The following is a 14,991-nucleotide window of genomic DNA, read 5'->3' as shown; positions in this document are numbered from 1 at the left end:
TCTCAGCCTGCACCACATCTATGGAACAACCTCCAAACCTTCCAAAGTATGCTGAGAAAGCATTCAATAGAGTGAGCTGGGACTTTATAAGAGGGGTTCTTAAACATACAGATGGAGCCATGCACGCGCGTCCCATTCGTTCCTGGAAGTGCACCTTGCCGGGCGCACTGAGTCGCAGACGGAGCCACGATTATCGTGTCTCCATCTGTATAGGGGTTGGTCCTTAGGGTGCCACAGGATTCTCACACTTAATGACATTCCCCCTCAGCTAGAGTGTGGGTCAATGAAGCCTTATCCATAGCATTTGACATTATTAATGGCAACTGCCAAGGCTGCTCATTATCGCCCCTAATTGTTGACCTCTGAATAGAGGTCCCAGCCATAGCCATCAGAAAACCGGATTTTGGTACTTACTGATAAATCCCTTTCTCCGATTCCACAGGGGACACTGGAGGCTTATGACAGTTGGTTATAGATAGGTGCTTATTTGGAGCTGGCACTTTAAATATTAGAAGTGTGACTGCTTCCTCCCCCTCTATGTACCGCCTCCAGACCAGTTAGAGAAACTGTGCCCAAGGAGAGACGGAGAGAACAGGCTACAAAGGAGGTGAAACAAGAAAAACACATAAAACATTAACACAGTGAAACTTGTGAAGGCGAACATAAACTACGAACAGATACAGTCACAACAAATAATCTTACTCACTATGGCAGGAAGAAACAGCACAGGGTGGGCGTCCAGTGTCCCCCGTGGAATCAGAGAAAAGGATTTATCGGTAAGTACCTTCATCCGCTAGGGGACACTGGAGGCTTATGACAGTGGGGATGTCCCAAAGCTCCCATCATGGGCAGGAGAGCGATATGAGCTGCCTGACATAACAGCGCCAGCAAAAACCCCATGAGGCTCCCACAGAACGTGTGGAGTGAGCAGAAATAGAAGCCTGGGGATCATGAGAGGAAGCCACATAGGTCTGTTGAATGGCTAGCCTTATCCAACATGCTAGAGTCTGTTTGGATTCAGGCCAACCTGGTCGAACAGCATCATAAAGGACGAACAGTGAGTCCATAATTTGCAGAGAAGATGTCCTGTCCACATAGATTCGTAGAGCCTGTACAACATCCAGGGACCTCGAGGAAGATGAATCCCCCCGAGAGAACCAGTACAACAATTTCTATATGAAAAGCAGAGACCACCTTCGTCAGAAAAGACATTAGTGTGCAAAGCTCCGCTCTCTCCACATGAGAAATCAGATACGGAGGGCGACACGAGAGAGCCCCTAGTTCAGAGAACATTATGATCCACGCAAGTGCAAGGAGAAGCACTTTTCCAAGAAAGGTACTTTCTTGAATGGGAGTGAATGTGGTTAAAATTAATTCTCTCTCCAAAATTCTCTATATTTTACAGATACTACCCATTCAAGTCCCTCCATCATGGTTGCATACCTAACAATGCTCCATTAGAAAATTTGTCTGGGTAGGGAAAACACCTTGCTTTAAATTGAAAGCCTTATAAAGACGGAAACTAAAGATGGCGTTCAGTTACCGCATATATTAAGTTATTACTACACAGTTACTTTAAATAGGGTAATGGAGTGGACTAGGGTGAAAATAAGATTTTAAACCTACCGGTAAATCTTTTTCTCCTAGTCCGTAGAGGATGCTGGGGACTCCGTAAGGACCACGGGGGAATAGGTGGGCTCCGCAGGAGACACGGGCACTATAAAGAAACTAGAGAATGGGTGTGCACTGGCTCCTCCCTCTATGCCCCTCCTCCAGACCTCAGTTAGAGAAACTGTGCCCAGAGGAGACGGACAGTACGAGGAAAGATTTTGTTAATCCAAGGGCAAGATTCACACCAGCCCACACCATCCACACCGTATAACCTGGAATATACGAACCAGTCAACAGTATGAAACAGAACAGCATCAGCCAAAGACTGAACAAACCTGTAACATAACCCTTATGCAAGCAAGAACTATATACAAGTCTTGCAGAATGTCGTCCGCACTGGGACGGGCGCCCAGCATCCTCTTCGGACTAGGAGAAAAAGATTTACCGGTAGGTTTAAAATCTTATTTTCTCTTATGTCCTAGAGGATGCTGGGGACTCCGTAAGGACCATGGGGATAATACCAAAGCTCCAAAACGGGCGGGAGAGTGCGGATGACTCTGCAGAACCAATTGAGCAAACATGAGGTCCTCATCAGCCAGGGTATCAAACTTGTAGAATTTAGCAAAAGTGTTTGAACCCGACCAAGTCGCCGCTCGACAAAGCTGTAATGCCGAGACGCCTCGGGCAGCCGCCCAAGAAGAGCCCACCTTCCTAGTGGAATGGGCCTTTACCGAATTAGGTAATGGCAATCCAGCCGTAGAATGACCCTGCTGAATCGTGTTACAGATCCAGCGAGCAATAGTCTGCTTAGAAGCAGGAGCGCCAACCTTGTTGGCTGCATACAGGACAAACAGGGCCTCTGTTTTCCTAACCCAAGCCGTTCTGGCTACATAAATTTTCAAAGCCCTGACCACATCAAGGGACTCGGAATCCACCAGGTCCCTTGTAGCCACAGGCACCACAATAGGTTGGTTCATATGAAAAGAGGAAACCACCTTAGGCAAAAATTGAGGACGAGTCCGCAACTCAGCTCTATCCACATGGAAAATCAGATAGGGGCTTTTGTGAGACAAAGCCGCCAACTCAGACACTCACCTTGCAGATGCCAAGGCCAACAACATAACCACTTTCCAAGTGAGATACTTTAATTCCACGGTTTTAAGAGGCTCAAACCAGTGAGACTGAAGGAACTGTAACACCACGTTAAGGTCCCATGGTGCCACTGGGGGCACAAAAGGAGGCTGGATATGCAGCACTCCCTTCACAAAAGTCTGGACTTCTGGGAGAGAAGCCAATTCCATCTGAAAGAAAATGGACAAGGACGAAATCTGTACCTTAATGGAGCTTAATTTTAGGCCCAAATTCACTCCAGTGGAGAAAACGGCCCAGATGGAATTCTTCCGGAGGAGCATTCTTGTTCTCACACCAAGACACATACTTCCTCCAGATACGGTGATAATGTTTAGCTGTCACCTCCTTCCTAGCCTTTATCATAGTAGGAATGACCTCATCCGGAATGCCCTATCCAGCTAGGATCCGGCGTTCAACCGCCATGCCGTCAAACGCAGCCGCAGTAAGTCTTGGAACAGACAGGGCGCCTGTTGCAACAGGTCTTCTCTGAGAGGAAGAGGCCACAGATCTTCTGTGAGCATCTCCTGCAGATCCGGATACCAGGCCCTTTGAGGCCAATCTGGAACAATGAGAATTGTCTGTACTCCTTTTCGTCTGATGATTCTCAATATTTTTGAGATGAGAGGAAGAGGAGGGAACACATAGACCGACTGAAACACCCACGGTGTCACCAGGGCGTCCACAGCTACCGCCTGAGGGTCCCTTGACCTTGCACAATACCTCGGAAGCTTCTTGTTGAGGCGTGACGCCATCATGTCTATTTGAGGCAGTCCCCACTGACTTGCAATCTCTGTAAAGACTTCCTGATGAAGTCCCCACTCTCCTGGATGGAGATCGTGTCTGCTGAGGAAGTCTGCTTCCCAGTTGTCCACTCCCGGAATGAAGACTGCTGTCAGAGCGCTTACATGATTTTCCGCCCAGCGAAGAATTCTGGTGGCTTCTGCCACTGCCACTCTGCTCTTTGTTCCGCCTTGGCGGTTTACATGAGCCACTGCTGTGACGTTGTCTGACTGAATCAGAACCGGTAGGTCGCGAAGAACATTCTCCGCTTGATGCAGGCCATTGTATATGGCCCTCAATTCCAGTACGTTGATGTGTAGACAAGCCTCCTGGCTTGACCACAGTCCCTGGAAGTATCTTCCCTGTGTGACTGCTCCCCATCCTCGGAGGCTCGCGTCCGTGGTCACCAGGACCCAGTCTTGAATGCCGAACTTGCGACCCTCTAGAAGGTGAGCACTCTGCAGCCACCACAAGAGAGATACCCTGGCCCTGGGGGACAGGCTGATCATCTGATGAATATGTAGATGTGACCCGGATCACTTGTCCAGAAGGTCCCACTGAAAAGTCCTTGCATGGAACCTGCCGTAGGGAATGGCCTCGTAAGATGCCACCATCTTTCCCAGAACTCGAGTGCATTGATGGACCGACACCCTTTTTGGCTTTAACAGGTCCCTGTCCAAGTTCTGGGTCTTTTCCAATGGGAGAAAAACCCTTTTTTGTTCCGTGTCCAGAATCATGCCTAAGAAAGGCAATCGGGTCGTTGGAACCAACTGTGACTTTGATAGATTGAGAATCCAGCCGTGCTGCTGCAACACCCTCAGGGAGAGTGATATGCTGTTCAGCAACTTTTCTCTCGATCTCGCTTTTATCAGGAGATCGTCCAAGTACGGGATAATTGTGACTCCCTGCTTGCGCAGGAGCACCATCATTTCTGCCATTACCTTGGTGAAAATCCTCAAGGCCATGGAAAGCCCAAACGGCAACGTCTGAAATTGGTAATGACAGTCCTGTACAGCAAATCTCAGGAACGCCTGATGAGGAGGATATATGGGGACATGAAGGTATGCATCTTTTATGTCCAGGGACACCATATAATCCCCCCCCCTCCAGGCTGGCGATGACCGCTCTGAGCGATTCCATCTTGAATTTGAACCTTTTCAAGTATAGGTTTAAGGATTTTAAATTCAGAATGGGTCTGACCGAACCGTCCGGTTTCGGGACCACAAACAGGGTTGAGTAGTACCCCTTCCCCTGTTGAAGCAGGGGAACTTTGACCACCACTTGTTGAAGACACAGTTTTTGAATTGCATTTAAAACTACCTCCCTCTCTGGGGAAGAAGCTGGTAGGGACGATTTGAAAAACCGTCGAGGAGGCACCTCTTCGAATTCCAGCTTGTAACCCTGGGAAACAATGTCTATTGCCCAGGGATCCACCTGTGATTGAACCCAGACGTGGCTGAAAAGTCGAAGACGTGCCCCCACTGGGGCGAACTCCCTCAGTGGAGCCCCAGCATCATGCGGTGGATTTTGTAGAAGCCGGGGAGGACTTCTGCTCCTGGGAACTAGTTGTAGTTGGCAGCTTTTTCCCTCTGCCCTTACCTCTGGCGAGAAAGAAAGATCCCCGTACTTTTTTGGATTTATGCGACCGAAAGGACTGCATCTGATAATGTGGCGTTTTCTTTGGCTGTGAGGAAACATAAGGTAAAAAGGTGGATTTACCTGCAGTAGCTGTAGAAACCAGGTCCGTGAGACCTTCCCCAAATAAGTCCTCACCCTTGTAAGGCAAAACCTCCATATGCCTCTTTGAGTCGGCATCACCCGTCCATTGGCGGGTCCACAGGGCTCGCCTAGCAGAAATCGCCATGGCGTTGGCTCTGGAACCCAGTAGGCCAACGTCTCTCTGAGCATCTCTCATATATAGGACAGCATACTTAATATGACCCAAGGTCAATAAAATGGTATCCTTATCCAGTGTCTCAATTTCAGCAGACAAGGTATCTGTCCACGCTGCTACAGCGCTACAAACCCAAGCCGACGCTATCGCCGGTCTGAGTAATGTACCAATATGTATGCGTGTAAATCGACTTCAAGGTAGTCTCCTGCCTGCGATCAACAGGATCCTTGAGGGTTGCGGTATCTTGAGACGGCAACGCCACCTTTTTGGATAAGCGCGTTAACGCTTTGTCCACCCTGGGGGAGGATTACCACCGTATACTGTCCTTAGCCGGGAAAGGATACGCCATAAGAATCCTTTTGGGAATCTGCAGTTTCTTGTCTGGAGTTTCCCAAGCCCTTTCAAACAACTCATTTAGCTCATGTGAAGGGGGGAAAGTAACTTCAGGTTTCTTTTCTTTAAACATGTGGACCCTCGTGTCAGGTACAGAGGGGTCGTCTGTGATATGCAACACATCTTTTATTGCATTAATCATATAATGAATACTTTTCGCCAATTTTGGCTGCAACCTCGCATCATCGTAGTCGACACTGGAGTCAGAATCCGTGTCGGTATCAGTGTCTACTACTTGGGATAGTGGGCGCTTCTGAGACCCAGAAGGGCCCTGTGACATAGTGAAAGGCAGGGATTGACTCCCTGTACTTTCCCTGGACTCCGCTTTGTCCAACCTTATGTGTAATAAATTCACATTTACATTTAAAACATTCCACATATCCACCCAATCAGGTGTCGGCGTTGCCGACGGAGACACCACACTCATTTGCTCCACCTCCTCCCTAGAAGAGCCTTCCGCTTCAGACATGCCGACACACACGTACCGACACCCCACACACTCAGGGAAATCTCTAATCTGGAGACAGGTCCCCAACAAGGCCCTTTGGAGAGACAGAGAGAGAGTATGCCAGCACACACCCAGCGCCAATGACCCTGGAAACACAATTCACAGATATATATATATATAGCGCTTTTTTATATACTGACTGCGCCAAAATTATGTGCCCCCCCCCTCCTTCATAGCCCTCTGTCACCGTGTTCAGCAGGGGAGAGTCCGGGGAGCCAGCTTCTCAGCAGCGTGCTGTGGAGAAAATGGCGCTGGTTAGTGCTGTGGGATCAAGCTCCGCCCCCTCAGCGGCGGGCTTCGGTCCCGCTCAAAATACAAAAAACCTGGCGGGGGATTGTATATAATAATGCCACAGTTTAATATACAATTATTTATGGCAGCCAAGAGGATTATTGCTGCCCAGGGCGCCCCCCCTGCGCTCTGCACCCATCTGTGCCTGTATCGTGTGTGTGTGGGAGCAATGGCGCACAGCGTTACCGCTGCGCGTTACCTCAGTGAAGATCCAAAGTCTTCTGCCGCCTGTGAAGTCTTCTTTCTTCATATACTCACCCGGATTCTATCTTCCGGCTCTGCAAGGAGGACGGCGGCGCGGCTCTGGGACGAACGGCTAGGGTGAGACCTGCGTTCCGATCCCTCTGGAGCTAATGGTGTCCAGTAGCCTAAGAAGCAGAGCCTATCACTGAAGTAGGTCTGCTTCTCTCTCCTCAGTCCCACGACGTAGGGAGCCTGTTGCCAGCAGGACTCCCTGAAAATAAAAAACCTAACAAAATTCGTTTTTACAGAGAAGCTCAGGAGAGCTCCCCTGAAAGCACCCAGTCTCCTCTGGGCACAGGATCTAACTGAGGTCTGGAGGAGGGGCATAGAGGGAGGAGCCAGTGCACACCCATTCTAAAGTTTCTGTCACGATCCGGGTATCTGGACGCCATTTCTTACCCATCAGATGCCTCCTAAAGCTGGCTCAGCGCTCCAGGACCGGATCCCATCTGTTATCCTGATGTGTACATTCCTGTATCCTCTCCTGTCACTCTGGGACGCTGTCACAGTAAACGCCATATTACACCTGGCATGGCGTCTCCCGCGGCCTCCGCCGCCGTCCCTGAACTTCTGCATGCAGAGTGTCTGAGTGGCGATTACGTCAGCCGCGGCCTCCGCTGTGTCCGCGTGGTTGGATGTGCATCTGTCAGCCTGGCGCCTCCTGTCTCCGGTGGCCGGCGCCGCCATTACTGTTTTCATTACCACATGGATTACAAACCAAACTTCCCTCCAAGTGTCTGCATGGGCGCAGCCATCTTGGATTCTGTCAGCTGATCATTTCCACCAATCTGTTCTCAGTATTGATAATCTGCATAATTGCCTAGCCAATCCCTTCCTTGCTGCAGGTATAAATACACTGTGCCTGAGCAAGGAAGGCGTCAGTGCTTTGGTTGTCAAACCTAGTTCCTGTTTGTCTCTCTCCTGTGATTGTCTTCCAGGTTCCAGCTCCTGTCTCAAGACTTCCACCATAGAGACCCGCACCAGCATTCCACCTGCGGTGTAGCCTGACTCTCCAATCCATTGTGGATTCATCTGTTTCCAGCTACAACATTACCTGCTTCCAGCTCAGCTTCCAGCAGAGTACAGCTTCCCTTAAAGGGCCGGTGTCCTTTCTACACTTTACCACTCTCCACCGCTATTATTATTTCTCCGCTCTCAAGTTCTACATTTCAGTTCATATTTCATCGCTCCCAAGTTCATTTATTATTTAACTGGTTCCAGCCAGTATCCACTCCGTGCTAACAACAGTCTGGTTCCAGCCAGTATCCACAGCAGCTGTTTTATCTTCAGCAACCCAGCTTTTCCTGGAACACCAGCTGGCACAATCCTGGGTTATCTCCATTGCTACAGTCGGGCCTGGTAAGGACTTTCCATCTAGAAGATCATAAGAACTATCTCACACTACCAGTGCCCTGTGGCTCCTGCCATCCTGTAGTACCCAGGAACTGTATTTATTCTTTGCTGACTTTTACGTTTTCTTTTACTGCTGCTGTGTTGCGGAGTTGTCATAATAAACATCATTGACTTTTATCCAAGTTGTCGTGGTCACGCCTTCGGGCAGTTATTATTCATGTTACTTACATGTCTAGGGGTCTGATACAACCTCCCAGGTTCCGGTACATCTCAGCCCCTACAACTGAGGCTGCCTCCCGTCAGCTCAGGCCCTCAGTTGTGACAGTAAGCACTGACCTAATGAATCCAGCCGGAGACCAGGATCAAGCGGCCAGGCCGATGCAAGAACTGGCAGCCCGACTAGAACATCAGGAGGCTGCACAGGGCCACATCATCCGCTGTCTCCAGGATCTCTCTACTCGGCTGGATGGGATTCAGACAACTCTCCGTGGATCAGGCGCGTCTGGTGCGTCAACCACAGTGACTCCAGCTATAACCCCACCCACCTTACCCATTTCTGCTCCACGTCTTCATCTTCCAACGCCAGCAAAATTTGACGGATCTCCAAGATTCTGCAGGGGATTTCTCAGCCAGTGTGAGATTCAGTTTGAGCTACAACCTGGCAATTTTCCCAGTGACCGTACAAAAATTGCCTACATTATTTCTCTTCTCAGTGGCTCAGCCCTTGATTGGGCATCACCGTTATGGGAGAGGTCCGACACCCTGCTATCTTCCTACACTGCCTTCGTGTCAACATTCAGGCGCATCTTCGACGAGCCAGGCCGGGTAACCTCAGCTTCATCCGAGATTCTCCGTTTACGCCAGGGGTCACGTACTGTAGGACAATATCTGATACAGTTCCAGATCCTGGCATCCGAACTGGCATGGAACGACGAGGCCCTGTATGCTGCATTCTGGCATGGCTTATCTGAGCGTATTAAAGATGAGTTAGCTACCAGAGACTTACCTTCTACGTTAGATGAGCTAATCTCACTCTGCACGAAAGTTGATTTACGTTTCAGAGAGAGAGCAACTGAGCGTGAAAGATCATCTGCTCCAAAATCTTCTGCTCCTCCTCCTCGTCAACTGTCACCATCTAAAGATGAGCCCATGCAACTTGGTCGTTCCCGTTTAACTCCTGCTGAGCGCCGAAGACGTCTCTCCGAGTTTCTCTGTCTCTATTGTGCAGCTCCGTCTCACACCATTAATGCCTGTCCCAAACGTCCGGGAAACTCCAAATCCTAGCTCGCCAAGGAGAGGGCCGGCTAGGAGTAATGATCTCCTCTCCATCTCCTCAAGATTGTAATCTCCCAGTCTCGCTTCAAGTTGCTCAACGTTATCGGAACGTCATTGCCCTCCTTGATTCCGGAGCAGCTGGGAACTTTATTACCGAAGCCTATGTTAAACGGTGGTCCCTACCCACCGAGAGACTTCTTCGTCCATTTCTTTAACTGCCGTGGATGGCAGCAAAATTTTTGATGCAGTTATTTCTTTAAGGACTCTACCAGTTCGTCTGAGAGTGGGAGTTCTTCATTCCGAACTTATTTCTTTTTTAGTGATTCCAAGAGCCACACATCCTGTGGTCCTGGGCCTTCCATGGCTCCGTCTTCACAATCCTACAATTGATTGGACGACTACGCAAATCCTGGCATGGGGTTCCTCCTGTGCTGAGACATGTTTGTTTAAAGTATTGCCTGTCTGTTCTTCCTCCCCCAGGTCGTCTGATGTTCCACCTCCTCCATATCAAGATTTCACGGATGTGTTCAGTAAAGCTTCTGCTGATATCCTTCCTCCTCATAGAGAATGGGACTGTCCGATTGATCTCGTTCCAGAGAAGGTTCCACCTCGAGGCCGAACTTATCCGTTGTCTCTGCCTGAGACGCATTCTATGGAGGAATATATTAAAGAGAACCTAGCAAAGGGGTTCATTCGACCTTCTTCTTCTCCAGCCGGCGCAGGCTTCTTTTTTGTAAAAAAGAAAGATGGTGGTCTGCGGCCGTGCATCGACTACAGAGGTTTGAACGACATTACCATCAAGAACCGTTATCCTTTACCCCTGATTACTGAGCTCTTTGACAGAGTTAGCGGAGCTACCATCTTTACAAAGCTGGACTTGCGAGGTGCATACAATCTCATCCGGATCCGTGAGGGTGACGAGTGGAAGACCGCCTTTAACACCCGTGACGGACATTATGAGTACCTCGTCATGCCCTTCGGATTGAGCAATGCTCCAGCTGTCTTCCAGCATTTTGTCAATGAGATCTTTAGAGACATTCTATACCGTCATGTCGTGGTCTATCTAGACGATATCCTCATTTTTGCCAACGATTTAGAGGAACATCGTTTTTGGGTTAAAGAGGTTCTGTCCCGTCTCCGTGTCAATCATCTCTATTGCAAATTAGAAAAATGCGTCTTTGAAGTCAAGTCCATTCCGTTTCTAGGGTACATTGTGTCCGGTTCCGGACTAGAGATGGATCCTGAGAAACTACAAGCAATCCAAAATTGGCCGGTACCCTTAACCCTCAAAGGGGTCCAGAGGTTCTTAGGGTTCGCCAACTATTACCGAAAGTTTATACGAGACTTTTCCACCATTGTGGCGCCTATTACTGCTTTCACTAAGAAGGGTGCTAACCCGTCCAAGTGGTCTGAAGAAGCCATGCAAGCATTTCATCTTTTAAAACAAAGGTTCATCTCTGCGCCTGTTCTGAAACAGCCTGACATCGACTCTCCTTTCATCTTAGAGGTGGATGCCTCCTCCGTTGGAGTAGGAGCGGTGTTATCTCAGAGGGCTAAAGATGGCCATTTACACCCTTGCAGTTTCTTCTCCCGGAAGTTCTCCCCAGCTGAGCGCAACTATGCCATTGGCGACCAGGAGTTGCTAGCCATTAAGCTCGCTCTAGAAGAGTGGAGGTATCTGTTGGAGGGAGCTTCTCATTCAATCACCATACTTACAGACCACAAGAACCTTTTATACCTGAAGGGCGCACAATGTCTCAACCCTCGTCAGGCCAGATGGGCACTTTTCTTTTCCAGGTTCGACTTTAAACTCCAGTTCTGTCCGGGCTCTCAGAATCGCAAGGCCGATGCCCTTTCCCGCTCATGGGAGCAAGAAAATGAGTCAGAGTCTTCAGACAAGCATCCTATTATAAATCCGTTGGCATTCTCCACGGTAGGGATGGACTCTACGCCCCCATCAGGGAAAAGTTTTGTGAAGCCGATGCTAAGGAAGAAGCTCATGCATTGGGCCCATGCTTCCCGTTTTGCCGGACATACAGGTATCCAAAAAACCCTGGAGTTTATCTCTAGGTCCTATTGGTGGCCAACTCTGAAAAAGGACGTCTTGGAGTTTATTGCATCTTGCCCAAAGTGTGCCCAACATAAAGTATCCCGCCAGTCGCCTGCGGGGCAACTGGTTCCACTATCCGTTCCCCGTCGACCATGGACCCACTTGTCGATGGATTTCATTACAGACTTACCCATGTGCAACAAGTTCAATACCATCTGGGTGGTAGTTGACCGGTTCACCAAGATGGCACACTTCATTCCTCTCACCGGTCTTCCGTCAGCTTCCAAGTTGGCTCAAGTATTCATACAAGAGATCTTCCGACTCCACGGTCTTCCTGAAGAAATTATCTCAGATCGAGGAGTTCAATTCACAGCCAAATTCTGGCGAAGTTTATGTCAAGTCCTCCAAGTCAAGCTAAAGTTTTCCACGGCTTACCATCCTCAGACCAATGGTCAAACCGAGAGGGTGAATCAGGACTTGGAGGCCTTCCTCCGCATCTATGTGTCCTCCTCTCAAGATGACTGGGTTCAATTACTTCCCTGGGCCGAGTTCTGTCATAACAACCAGTATCATTCTTCATCTGCTTCAACACCATTCTTCACTAACTTTGGATTCCACCCTAAAGTCCCTGAGTTCCAACCGCTTCCAGCAACTTCTGTTCCCGCAGTGGATATCACCTTGCATCAGTTTGCCAATATCTGGAAGAGCGTACGATCAGCTCTGCTCAAGGCATCGTTCAGGTACAAGAAGTTTGCGGATAAGAAGCGTCGAGCAGTTCCTGCTCTCAAGGTGGGTGATCGGGTATGGTTATCCACGAAGAATTTGAGGTTAAGAGTTCCCAGTATGAAGTTTGCACCTCGCTATATCGGTCCTTTCAAGATTGAACGAGTCATCAATCCTGTTGCTTACAGACTCCAGTTGCCTCCCTTCTTAAAAATACCCAGGACATTCCATGTTTCCCTGTTGAAACCGCTGATCTTGAATCGGTTTCATTCCTCACTTCCTCCAACTCCGAAAGTCCAAACTCAACGAGGCGTTGAGTATGAAGTGGCCAAGATCCTGGACTCACGTCACCGTTACGGTCAACTACAATATCTTATTGACTGGAAGGGTTATGGTCCTGAGGAACGTTCGTGGACCAATGCTTCTGATGTCCATGCTCCTGCCTTGGTCCGGAGATTCCATTCCAAGTTTCCTCAAAAGCCAAAGAAGTGTCCTGGGGCCACTCCTAAAGGGGGGGGTGCTGTCACGATCCGGGTATCTGGACGCCATTTCTTACCCATCAGATGCCTCCTAAAGCTGGCTCAGCGCTCCAGGACCGGATCCCATCTGTTATCCTGATGTGTACATTCCTGTATCCTCTCCTGTCACTCTGGGACGCTGTCACAGTAAACGCCATATTACACCTGGCATGGCGTCTCCCGCGGCCTCCGCCGCCGTCCCTGAACTTCTGCATGCAGAGTGTCTGAGTGGCGATTACGTCAGCCGCGGCCTCCGCTGTGTCCGCGTGGTTGGATGTGCATCTGTCAGCCTGGCGCCTCCTGTCTCCGGTGGCCGGCGCCGCCATTACTGTTTTCATTACCACATGGATTACAAACCAAACTTCCCTCCAAGTGTCTGCATGGGCGCAGCCATCTTGGATTCTGTCAGCTGATCATTTCCACCAATCTGTTCTCAGTATTGATAATCTGCATAATTGCCTAGCCAATCCCTTCCTTGCTGCAGGTATAAATACACTGTGCCTGAGCAAGGAAGGCGTCAGTGCTTTGGTTGTCAAACCTAGTTCCTGTTTGTCTCTCTCCTGTGATTGTCTTCCAGGTTCCAGCTCCTGTCTCAAGACTTCCACCATAGAGACCCGCACCAGCATTCCACCTGCGGTGTAGCCTGACTCTCCAATCCATTGTGGATTCATCTGTTTCCAGCTACAACATTACCTGCTTCCAGCTCAGCTTCCAGCAGAGTACAGCTTCCCTTAAAGGGCCGGTGTCCTTTCTACACTTTACCACTCTCCACCGCTATTATTATTTCTCCGCTCTCAAGTTCTACATTTCAGTTCATATTTCATCGCTCCCAAGTTCATTTATTATTTAACTGGTTCCAGCCAGTATCCACTCCGTGCTAACAACAGTCTGGTTCCAGCCAGTATCCACAGCAGCTGTTTTATCTTCAGCAACCCAGCTTTTCCTGGAACACCAGCTGGCACAATCCTGGGTTATCTCCATTGCTACAGTCGGGCCTGGTAAGGACTTTCCATCTAGAAGATCATAAGAACTATCTCACACTACCAGTGCCCTGTGGCTCCTGCCATCCTGTAGTACCCAGGAACTGTATTTATTCTTTGCTGACTTTTACGTTTTCTTTTACTGCTGCTGTGTTGCGGAGTTGTCATAATAAACATCATTGACTTTTATCCAAGTTGTCGTGGTCACGCCTTCGGGCAGTTATTATTCATGTTACTTACATGTCTAGGGGTCTGATACAACCTCCCAGGTTCCGGTACATCTCAGCCCCTACAACTGAGGCTGCCTCCCGTCAGCTCAGGCCCTCAGTTGTGACAGTTTCTTTATAGTGCCCATGTCTCCTGCGGAGCCCGTCTATTCTCCCATGGTCCTTACGGAGTCCCCAGCATCCTCTAGGACGTAAGAAAAATATAAGATTCTGACGAGATGGTAGACACCCTTCACCTCTCCACAAAATATATATGCCTCCACTTCCGGTGTCACTACTTTCCTGCATATATGGTGGGAGTGCCCGGAGATATCTGCCTTTTGGAGAGACATTATTTAGACTTCTCAATCTATATTACATTAAACTGTACCTGAAAGTCCAGAATTTTGTCTCCTTCCTACTTCCAAGATTCCAACTAGTGCCAATAAGAAGTCTCTGTTGCGTCACCTTAGTAATGCAGCTAGGGCGGTGATTCCTACAAGATGGAAATCCTCACCCCCCCCACCTGTTCACAAATGGTACACTAGGATTGACTACTATATGATGTTTACCTGGGGGGAGAGGGGTAGTGTGGATGCGGAGGGCTGGTATGCCCAGGGCGTGCCCCATTAGTTGTGTGGCCGTGAGGGTTGGTTTGCCTGGGGAGGGTTTAGGTTGGGGGGGGGGGTGCTTCTCAGTAATTCGGCTGCGGCAGTGGGATTTTCACTTAGTTGGGGGGTTTTTTGGGGGTGGAGGGGGTCGTGGTCTGGCTCCTACACTTTCATCCTGGCTCCTGGATTTTAGAGACATTTGTCAAGCCCTGCTATAATCTCATGTCGTATACACCCTCCCCACCCCTTCTTTCTAAATGTTTTGTTTTCTGTGTACCCCAAGGTTTTTACACTTTGTCCTGCAAATACATCTTTGAATATTTTTTCTCATTTACTTACTTGATCTTGTTTCTGTATTTTTTTATGCTTTTGTGCAATATTAATTTAGATAATGCATATTTATATTTTGTCTGCACTGTATTTC

The 14,991-nt window shown here is 49.0% G+C and overlaps 1 protein-coding gene across 6 annotated transcripts in view; it reads right to left on the bottom strand.

Moving 5' to 3' along the window:
- Positions 1 to 14,991, bottom strand: part of PDE7B (phosphodiesterase 7B) — a 698,908-nt gene that overhangs the window by 22,724 nt on the left and 661,193 nt on the right. The gene's annotated exons all lie outside the window — the stretch shown is intronic.

The sequence above is a fragment of the Pseudophryne corroboree genome, chromosome 4 (genome assembly GCF_028390025.1).
Source record: "Pseudophryne corroboree isolate aPseCor3 chromosome 4, aPseCor3.hap2, whole genome shotgun sequence".
Taxonomy (NCBI): domain Eukaryota; kingdom Metazoa; phylum Chordata; class Amphibia; order Anura; family Myobatrachidae; genus Pseudophryne; species Pseudophryne corroboree.
Note: the sequence above shows the minus strand (reverse complement) of the source record. Positions and strands in the feature narration are given on the sequence as shown.